Genomic DNA, 10,891 nt, shown 5'->3' with positions numbered 1-10,891 from the left:
TCACCTAAAGCAGTTCTTGTCTACTGATTAATCAATAAAAAACCCTCTCCCACCCTCCCTCCCTCCCCCCCTTGTAACCACAAAAGTATGTGTTCTTCTCAGGTTTACTATTACTCAAGATCTTATAATAGTGGTACCCTTGAATTTTTCCTCTCTGCTCTCTCTCCTTCCCTTGACGTTCCCTCAGTTTTTCCTGCCCCCGGGGCTGGATTGCTCTTCACAGGGTGACAAAAAATCAAGGTCTTGAACACCATGTTCTAGACTAAACTCTGGAAGGAATGTTGTCCTTAAGCTTCTCTGTAGCAGATGTTGTGCATTGTCCATATGTCTCAGACCTTCGGTGTGTTCTGGCCAACTTTCACTGCTAGTCTCTGCCTCTGAGCCTCAGAGCTTTCCCTCTCTCTCCTCCCCTCTGATCCCCAGCTCAAACTCCTGAAATTTCTGCCCACCTGCAGGCAGACCAGAAGTGCTAGGAAATTCATAGTTCCTGAAAGCAGTCTTCAGAAGTGGTGTACAAATTACTCCAGCTCCCCCACTTCTTGGGTAGGGTGGTTCTGAGATGTGTATTTTATACCATTTCTCAGTTTCTCTATAGGTTTAAGCTCCAGTCACTCACTGTAGTAGCTGGCTTAACTGTTGTTGTATACCATTCTGTTGATTTCGACTCATAGCAACCCTATATGATGGGCTAGAACCGCCCCATAGGGTTTTCTAGGCTGTAATCTTTACAGGAGCAGATTGCCAGGTCTTTCTCCCACAGAGCCACTGGGTAGGTTTGAACCACCAGCATTTCAGTTAGAAGTTGAGAGCTTAACCATTATGCCACCAGGGCTTAATAATGTACTCTTCTTTGTTACCTCCCTCCCCTGTATCAAGTCCCTACTGCCCTACAGGTGCTCCTTGTACTTCTCTAATAAACCACTTACTCTTGCATCTTTGCCTCAAAATCTGCCTCTGGGAAAACCCAAACTAAAACAACTCCCATAGGAAAAGCCTTAGGACTTTCAGATTCCTCAAAGTGGAGCTTCTAGATCAGCGCTGTCCATTAGAACTTTCTGTGATGATGGAAATTTCTATATCTGTGCTGCCCATATCAATAGTCACTAGACACACGTGACTATTAAGCACTTAAAATGTGGCTAGTGTGACTGACAAACTGTATTATTTCTTTTAATTAGCTTTAACTTACATAGCCACATGTGATTAGTGACTACCATATTGGACAGCGTGTATTTAAAGGACAATCACATACCTCTTTGGCCTACTCTTTATAACAAAATTAAAATGTGTTTCGATTCAGAAAAATCAAAGGTTGACCAAAGTCTCAAATAAGAAACTAATCTACAGAGCTAATGGCCTACATGAGCCACAATCCCTTCTACCCTGAGACCAGAAGAACTAGATGGTGCCCAACTACCACTACCAACTGTTCTGATCAGGGCCACAATAGATGGACCCTAACAGAAGGGAGAAAAACATGGAACAGAACTCAAATTCTTAAAAACTCCAGACTTTCTGAATCATTTGAGACCAGAGGACTCCCTGAGACTATTGCCTTGAGATACTCTTTAAATAAAACTATCCCCTGAGATCACCTTTTATCGAAATAACAGGTGGCTCACAAAATAAAATTTATTACTCTTAAGTATGGTACTAAAAAACCATCTATATGAGACCAAGAGGTCAACATTTACGCTAAAACAAAGATGAGAAGATAAGGGGGCAGGGAAACTAGAGCACTAAAAACAGAATAACCAAAACTCAGTTAAAGAGACTGTTGACACACTGTGAAAACTGTAACTAATGTCACGGAAAAATTTGTATAGAAATTGTCAAAAGGGAGCCTAAATTTCCTGTGCAAACTTTCACAAAAAAGAATAAAATATTATTAAATAAATAAATTGTTGAGAGTTGATAAGAAGAGGGTTGGAGGAAAACCCTGACTTTTTACAGTTGCATGTCACCTGTTTCGCTGGAAGAAAGTTGTGCAATCGGGGAAGTGCAGTTTCGTTTAAGGCAGCTGCCATCCACAGAAGAATCCCACTGGCAGCACTTAAAATCATAGACTTACCTGCACTAATTATAAGATTTGTACCATTCAGGATGCTTGGAGGTTTTGTAATTAGTTCAGACAAAACCACTCGAGTGTTCTCTTGGTAAAACTCTCCAAAACCCAAGCTAATTTAATGCCTCTTGTTCTTCTTTTAGCCTCGTGTCCTTAGTGACAACGTTTCTCATGACCTTGATTTTATTAGGTCGCCAAGAGAGGTTGAGAGCAAGGTCCTTTGGAGAACGTTCCTAGGGGAGAATGCTCGCTAATCACCATTTGTACCGCACAGAGAAAGAAATCAAAACCTCTTCTGCGTAATGGCCCGAGCCAGGCTGTCCACAAGTACAGTGTTGAGACCGGCCATGGCTCTCTTGCTGCTGTTGAGACAGAGAAGGCACTGTGATGACCGTGATGAGGTAAGCGCTTCAGGTAACCCTGACCTGGGATTGATGACTGACTCTTCCTCTATGTGACCATGAGATTTTGGGCTGGTTACTTAATCTTAGCCCATCTGTAAAATGGGCATGATAATAGTACCTGCCTCATAAGGTTGGCGTGAGGATTAAATAAAGCAATATATAGCATGTAGGAAACAATAAATGCTGCTATCTTCACCATGACTGTCATCAGACAATCTGAGTACAAATCCCAGCACAGCCATTTGTTGATTAACCAACCTTGGCCTTAAGTTGCTTAACCTCTCTGTGTCTCACTTTCCTCACTCTTAAAACTAAAGGACTGAAAGGAATAAAAATAATTTGTAGACAGTACTTGGCATGCAAAATGTACTAATTAACTATTATTATATCCTCCCCCACCCCACACACTGGTACATAGTAGGAATGAAACAAATACTTTCAAACTTGATTTTCCCCCTTGCCGAACAATACCATGCCTCTTTGAAATTACTTCAGTGGACTCTGAAATTTGTGTAGCGTTCTATACCTTATTAAGGTATGTCAGGAATATTCTCTCATTTGACTTATCTCATTTACTGACTGTAGTCAGGGATAAGCTATTTCACACATCAATTTCAGTGATTTTTTTGTTCATATTTGAGTCCGTTTCAGGGATAAAGAGTCTGGGCTAAGGATAGGAATAAATGAATACGTCTTGAGCACTCCCTCTGTGTCGGGCACCGTGCCTAGCTTTATTCACACTCTCTCATTTTGTCCTCAAGCAATCTTCAGCTAGTCCTATGATGGACTATATTATATTATACCCATTTCGTAGGTAGGAAAAGTGAGGCAAAGTGTGCCCAAGATCACACAGGTTGGAGCCAGGTTTCAAAACCAGGCTGTCTCCTCCAAGAGCCTTAGCTCTCCTCCACTCTGCTACTTGCCCACATCCTGCACTTTAGTCCTCTTCCCTGGAGAAATCTTGGCTTAATGATCCTTAAAAGCATTCCCCAAAGGACCCTGCACAGGCCAAGTTTGGTGAGTGGAGAGGGCGGAGCTTCCTCATGATCAGCCCTAGGGCCTGGAGCCTCAGCTCCTTTCTTTTCTTTTTAAGCTCCTCTGCCCCTTCCTCTCCTTGAACTGCTGGACCCCAGCAGCAGTTCAGCCCCTGCCCTCCCTCGCCCGTCCCTAAGGTCTGGGTGTACAGCAGCTGGCCCCACTTGCCACACGTTGGGGATGGCTCCTGTGCTCACTTGTCTGCAGTTAAGAGCTCAATGACGCATGTAACATGATAATGGATTTCCAATTGCTTTAGCTAACATCTCAGTAAATAGGCTTCTGGCTTTGGCTCCACTGCTGGCCTTTCACCGTTGTGATGGGGGCCAGTCAGATGCGGATTGATGGGTAAGTGGGAATGCGGTGCTGGTATGCATGTTGGAGGGGGGGTCAAAACTAAGTTTGGGTACTCTCTTTTTCCATCTGTCTCTCTCTCTCTCTCTCTCCAGCAAATGAAAAACCAGCTGTCGTCGAGTCGACTCTGACTTATGGTGACCCCACATGTGTCAGAGTAGAACTGGGTTCCCTAGGTTTGTAATGGCTGATTTCGGGGGGAAGTGGACAGCCAGGCCTTTCTTCTGAGGCACCTCTGGGTAGGCTTGAGCCTCCAAATTTTTGATTAGCAGCCAACCGCATTGACAGTTTGTACCACCCGGGGGCTCCCTAGAGTAAACTGGGTGGATATTAGTTATTTCATGAACACAAATGTATGGCGAAGTCCCTTTTTGAGCAAATGGTATCTTATTTCCAGACTTGCTGTGGTAGGTTGAACGATAACCTTACATGGGGTGGATCTGGGCTGTGTGTCACACAATTCACATTCCTGGCTTCCTGAGTTGCTGTCATTATCTAACCTTTCCTGAGAGCCAGCAGTGTGCGGGTGGAGACGGACAGGAAATCAGATAAACACCATCTGTGTGTGCATCTGCTCGGGGACCTCTGTACCTGATTCTGGAGAAAGGATTTCACATTTCAAGTAATGTGACTGGAAATCCTCCTCAGAATTTCTTAATCCCTTGCTACAGCCAGTGAACATTTCTGGACCGGAAGACATATGGCTGCCAAGAAGGGCTGAATCAGAAGGGAGAAAGCATCTCTTGAAATCCAAGGCCTTTTTAACAGTTGGGCTAAAAAAAAAAAAAAGAATCAGAGGCTCAAAGTAACAGCAGATTGTAAAAGTCTTCTCAGAGTGGGAATCATTCCCCAGATCTAGTCTGAATTTTCTTCCTGTTCTCTTTATTTTCACTACTGTTGGGACAGAGTCTTACTCATGTGGGAAATACGGAAGCTGTCTCTCGGCAAGTTATCCCTTAAGTGGCAGAAAAGTGTTTAGTCCTCTTTGTCCTTCGTTCCTGCCCTCTGGTTTGTGTAGAAAGCCTTAATAAACAGCGATGAAACTCCTCAAGGGGTCGACAGTGAGGATGAGGCTGAAGGTGTTCGTTAGATCCTGCAGCAGTTGCTCTGTGAGGTCTAGGCTTAGGATCAGAACGCTTCGGTTCTCCTGAGGAGCTGGCTGGCCTTTATCCCATTGTTATTAGCTGCCATCAAGTCAGCCCACGCACCTCACGCACAATGGAACAAGATGCTGCCCAATCCTGTGTCATTTCCACAAACAGGATCAGACCCGTGTTATCCATAGGGTTTTCATTGTCTGATTTTTGGAAGTAGATCACCAGCCTTTCATCCTAGTCCTTCATAGCCTGGAAGCACTGTTGAAACCTGTTTGGCATCACAGTAACACACAAGCCCCCTACTGACAGATGGGCGGTGGCTACACATGAGCTGCATTGACCAGGGATCAAATCCAGAGCTCCCACATATCAACCAGACTCACTGCCGTTGAGTCTATTTCGATTCACAGTGACCCTATAGGACAGAGTAGAACTGCCCCATAGGGTTTCCAAGGCTGTCATCTTTACAGAAGCAGACTGCCACATCTTTCTCCTGCAGTCTCCCACATGGAAGGTGAGAATTCTACCCCAAAATAAAACCTTGGTTTTATTATGGTAAATATATGTATAAGAAAATACCATCTCAACATTCTTCACATGTACAACCACGTGTTCCTAACATTGTGTCCCCGTCAAAATTATGTTTCCAGATTTTCCTATCACCCTTAACAGAAGCTCAATGTCCCTAAGCAAAGAGTTCCTCTTTCCCCCTCCCTCCTGCCTGTCCCTGGTAACCACTAATAAACTTAGGTCTGTATATACTTGCCTAGTCTAGATATTTCACATAAGTGGAATCACAATATATTTGTCCTTTTGCGGCTGAATTATTTTACTCAACATGCTGTTTCCCAGGGTCATCTATGTTGTAGCATGTGTCAGAATTTCATTTCTCTTTATTTGCCTCTACCTCTTGCTTATCAACTTTAGATGGTATAAAGCTGACTTCTCCCTACAAGAGAAGAGGAATTTGCATACTTTCTTTTCCTCCACAAGTTATGTGATAATTTTTAGTCCTACTTTTGGTTACCTTTACAACTCTAAATAACACATTTAACTTCCATTGCTTGAGTTAACCAATTTTAGAGAGTCTCAATTGACTTTCCATTATGTTGTTGTTAGCTGATGCCCCTTGCTTTTATCCAAACCAAACCCACTGCCATCGATTCCGACTCATAACCCCCCTGTAGGACGGAATGCCCCACAAGGTTTCTAAGGCTGTAATCTTTTCCAAAGCAGACCGCCACATCTTTCTCCTGTGGAGCTGCTTGTGGGTTCATACCACTGACCTTTCAGTTAGCAGCTGAACACTTTAACCACAGCACCACCAGGGAACCTGTAAACTCTCTAACTCCAGGGTCACATACCAGAAGGGCCATGCGGCAATGCAAGTAACAGACGAGGACGGTGGGGTGGGAGGCCACACAGAGAACTGAGAAGACATGCACCGTTGTGAGGAGGCAACTACTCTCAGCTCGGGCTGATTGTTGCTGGCTGGGAAGCAGGCTCAGTGTTGGTAGAGCTGCTATTTTTTTTTTTAAGAGCGAAGCTAGAATTACAGATTTTAAAAAGTACAATGTATCCCAATTTTTTAAGGTTGGCAATCAGTCAGCTGAAAAACAAACAAACCCTACTGCAAAGGCCCAAACAAACATATCTGTGGGTTACATTTGGCCCACAAGCCACCAGTGTGCAACCTCTGGAGAAACTGGTCTGCGTTCCCCTCCCTGCTTTTTACTAGACCCAGCTTGTGGCCACCCTTAGCAAGCTTAGAGGATGCCATGGCGTGCATTTTTGGTGCTTGACCTTGTATCAGGCTTGATTTTATGTATTCTTGTTTTTTTCTTTACTTCATCCTCATCACTTAATTCTATTGTATGTCCTCTTGTCAAGTTACATGTATCACTGAAGGTACCTTTTTGGAATAAGAAAGGGAAATCATCAATTACTTAATTGAAACATACCAGTCCTCTATTTTTCCCCAAACCAAAACCAAACCCGTTGCCATAGAGTTGATGTCAACTCATAGCAACCCTATAGGACAGAGTGGAGCTGCCCCACAGGGTTCCAAGGCTGTAATCTTCACAGAAGCAGACTGCCATATCTTTCTTCCACGGATTGGCTGGTAGGTTTGAATTGCCAGCGTTTCCACTGTGCCACCAACGTCCTTCCTGTTCTCCCAGACCCACTCATTTGGACTAGTCTTCAGGTGAATATTGATTAGCCTGAGACAGTCATGGTCATTCTACTCCCCTTGCTCATGATTGGATTAAGTATGGTCATGTGACACAACTGTGGCCAATGAGATATTAGATCAAATCTAGAGGACAGAAAGTAGACTCTGAGAGTTTTCTTTGTTCTTAACAAAGAACCAAGATAAGGACCCCCTCTTTTTCTGCTTTCCAAGCAGTTGTCTAAGATTGTGTGACCAAGAGAGGACATCTGAGGACAGAGGCCATCATGCTGAGAACTGGGAGATGAAAAAGCTCCTGGACCTTTGTGACCTTGTGAGTTTTTGACTCAGAAATCCTCTCCCCCTGCTTCCGGCTAGGTGAGGTGATTTTTGTTCAAGCTACTTTTAGTTAGGTTTTTCTCTTGTTTGCAGCCAAAAACATCCTAACTGTTACTTAAAAGAAAATTATTGAGTCACTAACCATGCTGAACTCACAATATTGTTGTTGTTTTAGGTGCTGTACCTATGTACAACAGAATAAAACATTGCTGGGTCCTGAGCCATCCTCACAATCATTGTTGTGTTTGAGCCCATTGTTTTAGCCACTGCGGCAATCCATCTCATTGAAGGTTTTCCTCTTTTTTGCTGGCCCTCTACTTTACCAAGCATGATGTCCTTCTTCAGGGACTGGTCCCTCCTGATAACATGTCCAAAGTATGTGAGACGTCGAAGTTCACCATCCTCTCTTCTAAGAAGCAATCTGGCTGTACTTTTCCAAGACAAATTTGTCCATTCTTCAGACAGTCCATGGTATATTCAGTATTCTTTGCCAACACCATAATTCAAAGGCATCAATTCTTCTTTGGTCTTCCTTATTCATTGTCCAGCTTTCATGGGCATGTGAGGCAATTGAAAATGTCATGGCTTAGGTCAGGTGTACTTTAGTCCCCAAGGTAACATCTTTGCTTTTTAACATTTTAAAGAGGCCTTTTGCAGCAGATTTGCCCTCTACAACAGATTGTTTGATTTTTTGACTGCTGCTTCTATGGGCATTAATTGTGGATTCAAGTAAAATGAAATCCTTGACAAATTCAATCTTTTCTCCGTTTATCATGACGTTGCTTGTTGGTACAGTTGTGAGGATTATTGTTTCATTTATGGTAAGGTATAATCCATACTGAAGGCTGTAGTCTTTGATTGTCATCAGTAAGTGCTTCAAGTCAACTCACATAATCAGATCACTATCAGACAAGTCAACTCACAATTGCCGATTATTTACCCCTCAGAAATAAAAACCCTATGGATCACAACAGAATATTGTCCTATATAGTTGCTGGAAGAGGAGCCCTCTAGGTTGGAAGGCCCTCAGAATAAAATACACAGTAGCCACCACAGTGGACTCGATCATGAAAATGGCACAGGACTTGGCAACATTTCATTCTGTGGTACATGGTGTCACCATGAGTCAGAGCTGAATCCACAGCAGCTAACAACAACCTCTCTGAAGACACAGGCTGGCTGTCCCTTGAGGGCCATCAAGTTGAGAACAACAAATAGGAGATTCTGCACCTCTGTTGCTATTGCCAAGTGGGTGGAGATAGGTCCCAGGCACAGACCCCTTCATTTGATAACATTTTCTGAGTGCGCACAGGTACACCCTTTATATCAACAATCATGGTGAAGATGAACAGGAGGAACTAGATGCTTGTTTAGGGACGGACTCACAGAATTCTAGAGATTAGAGCTGAAGGGAGTCATTGCTGACAAAAGTCAGGTAAATTCATTTTCTTCTCACAAGCTCAGGAATCCTAAACTGTCAGGACTATGCCATATCTCTTACTTTTTTCTTGTATCAAAAATCTTAGCCATGTTTGGTTCTCTTACTTAACATGAGACTGGGAAATGAGATTTGTGACACTCAGCAGAGGCACCAAGGGGTCAGCTACACTTACAGGTCACAGTAGCCCTAAACACATGAATAGGATCAGCCTAAGATAAAGCTGTAATATAGGGAAGCCTTTCCCACAGTGGCCCTGTGCCCCAATGTGACACCCTCTGGTCCGACAATCCTCCTCCCTAATTCTAGGTTTCTTCCAACTTTAGTTCCTGACCTCTCCCAGGTGTTACTAATTGCCAGTCTGACACAAAGGGCCCTTGTCTTTTCCCAAGTAAGAATATAGGTGGAAGATAAACTTTATTTCAGCAAGCTTTATTTCGCTTGAGTCAAGCAAAAGGAGTCAGCAGAGGACTAAACCTCTCCAGAAGGCTGACTCGAAAAGGGAAGCAAGGCTAGGGCCTACATGGGTTCTGTGGAGACAATAAAGTAATGAATATTTAGTGGGCTTCTTTCAAGGGGCGGGTACGTCTCAGAATGGTGGTGCATGTTAATTAGGTTGCACGCTCATCTGGAATCCAAGATGGAACCTACTGATATTCAAGATGGAGCCCTCTTGGCAGCGCTTGGCATTACTTATTATGGGATATAGTGCAAACCCACTAATCTTTGACACTGCATCACCATCTTCGGAGGGCTAAGGAAGGTTAAACAGTGGTCACACTTTGTTCTGTGCATGTGGGAGCCTGTAAAAGAGGGAGGGGCTAGAAAAACACTAAGAAGGATATAGTAATTCACAGGTTGTTTCTACCTTGTCTCATGTTGACAGGGTGTGGCTCCTGTTTACCCAACTTCTAGGTGGTAATCTTTTAACAGCTTTTTTGTTCTGCCAGCACAGTTAACCATATCTGTCTCACAGGCTATGGAAAAATATTCTTAACAACAATGAAGATGTGAATAATAGTAATGGCTAACCCATGTTGAGCACTAGTATGTGTCGGATACTAATCTAAGTGCATTAAACTGTATTTTTGCACAAATAACGTGTGCCTTCTATGTTTGTTTGCCAACTGCATTCCCCCCCCCCGTCCCGGTATTTGTGTAAGTGCACTATGCTAAATTTTATTTTTACAGCAACATGTAAAAAAAATTGACATAGCTATACTTATGAAAATGCCTCATGGGGGCGGGCATGGTTATCAAACAAATGTAGAAGATGCATGTTATTTGTGTAAAAATACAGTAATTCATTTAACTTTCACAACAAACCTTTGAGGAAGGTATCCATGTTATCCCTGTTTTATGGATGAGAGAACTAGGGCCAGTGTCACAAAGCTAGTTTGGTGGCTGTCTTCACTATCTAGTGCTGCCATAACAGAAATATCACAAGTGGGTGGCTTTAACAAACAGAAATTTATTTTCTCACAGTTTAGGAGGCTAGAAGTCCAAATTCAGGGTGCTAGTTCCAGAGGAAAGTTTCTCTTTCTGCCAGCTCTGGAGAAATGTCCTTGTCTCTTTGAGCTTCTGCTCCTGGGCAATCTTCCTGTGGCTTGGCATTTCTCTTCTGTACCTCTGCTTCCTGGCTTGCTTGTTTAATCTCTTTTTATATCTCAAAGGTGATTGACTCAAGACACACCCTACACTAATCATGGCTCATTAATAAAGCAAAGATAACCCATTCTCAAATGGGAATATAACCACAGACATAGAGGTTAAGATTTACAATACATATTTTGGGGGGACACAATTCAATCTATAACATTCCACCCTTTGGCCCTCCAAAATTCATGTCCTTGCCACATGCAAAACACATTCACCCCATTACATCATCCCAAAAGTCTTAAATCAACTCCAGCTCTAAAATTTTGCCTTCTGAATCATCTAAATCAAATATAAGTGAGATTTCAGGCATAGTCCATCCTGGAGCAAAAT

The 10,891-nt window shown here is 43.0% G+C and overlaps 1 long non-coding RNA gene across 1 annotated transcript; it reads left to right on the top strand.

Annotated features, from left to right (window-relative positions):
* Positions 1-2,441: 2,441 nt before the first annotated feature.
* LOC126058616 (uncharacterized) lies at positions 2,442-7,386 on the top strand. Its single transcript, XR_007513258.1, has 3 exons — positions 2,442-2,466; positions 3,954-4,034; positions 7,363-7,386. It is a non-coding gene; the product is annotated as an uncharacterized LOC126058616 (long non-coding RNA).
* Positions 7,387-10,891: the final 3,505 nt, after the last annotated feature.

This window comes from Elephas maximus, chromosome 15 (assembly GCF_024166365.1).
Source record: "Elephas maximus indicus isolate mEleMax1 chromosome 15, mEleMax1 primary haplotype, whole genome shotgun sequence".
Lineage (NCBI taxonomy): Eukaryota > Metazoa > Chordata > Mammalia > Proboscidea > Elephantidae > Elephas > Elephas maximus.
Note: the sequence above shows the minus strand (reverse complement) of the source record. Positions and strands in the feature narration are given on the sequence as shown.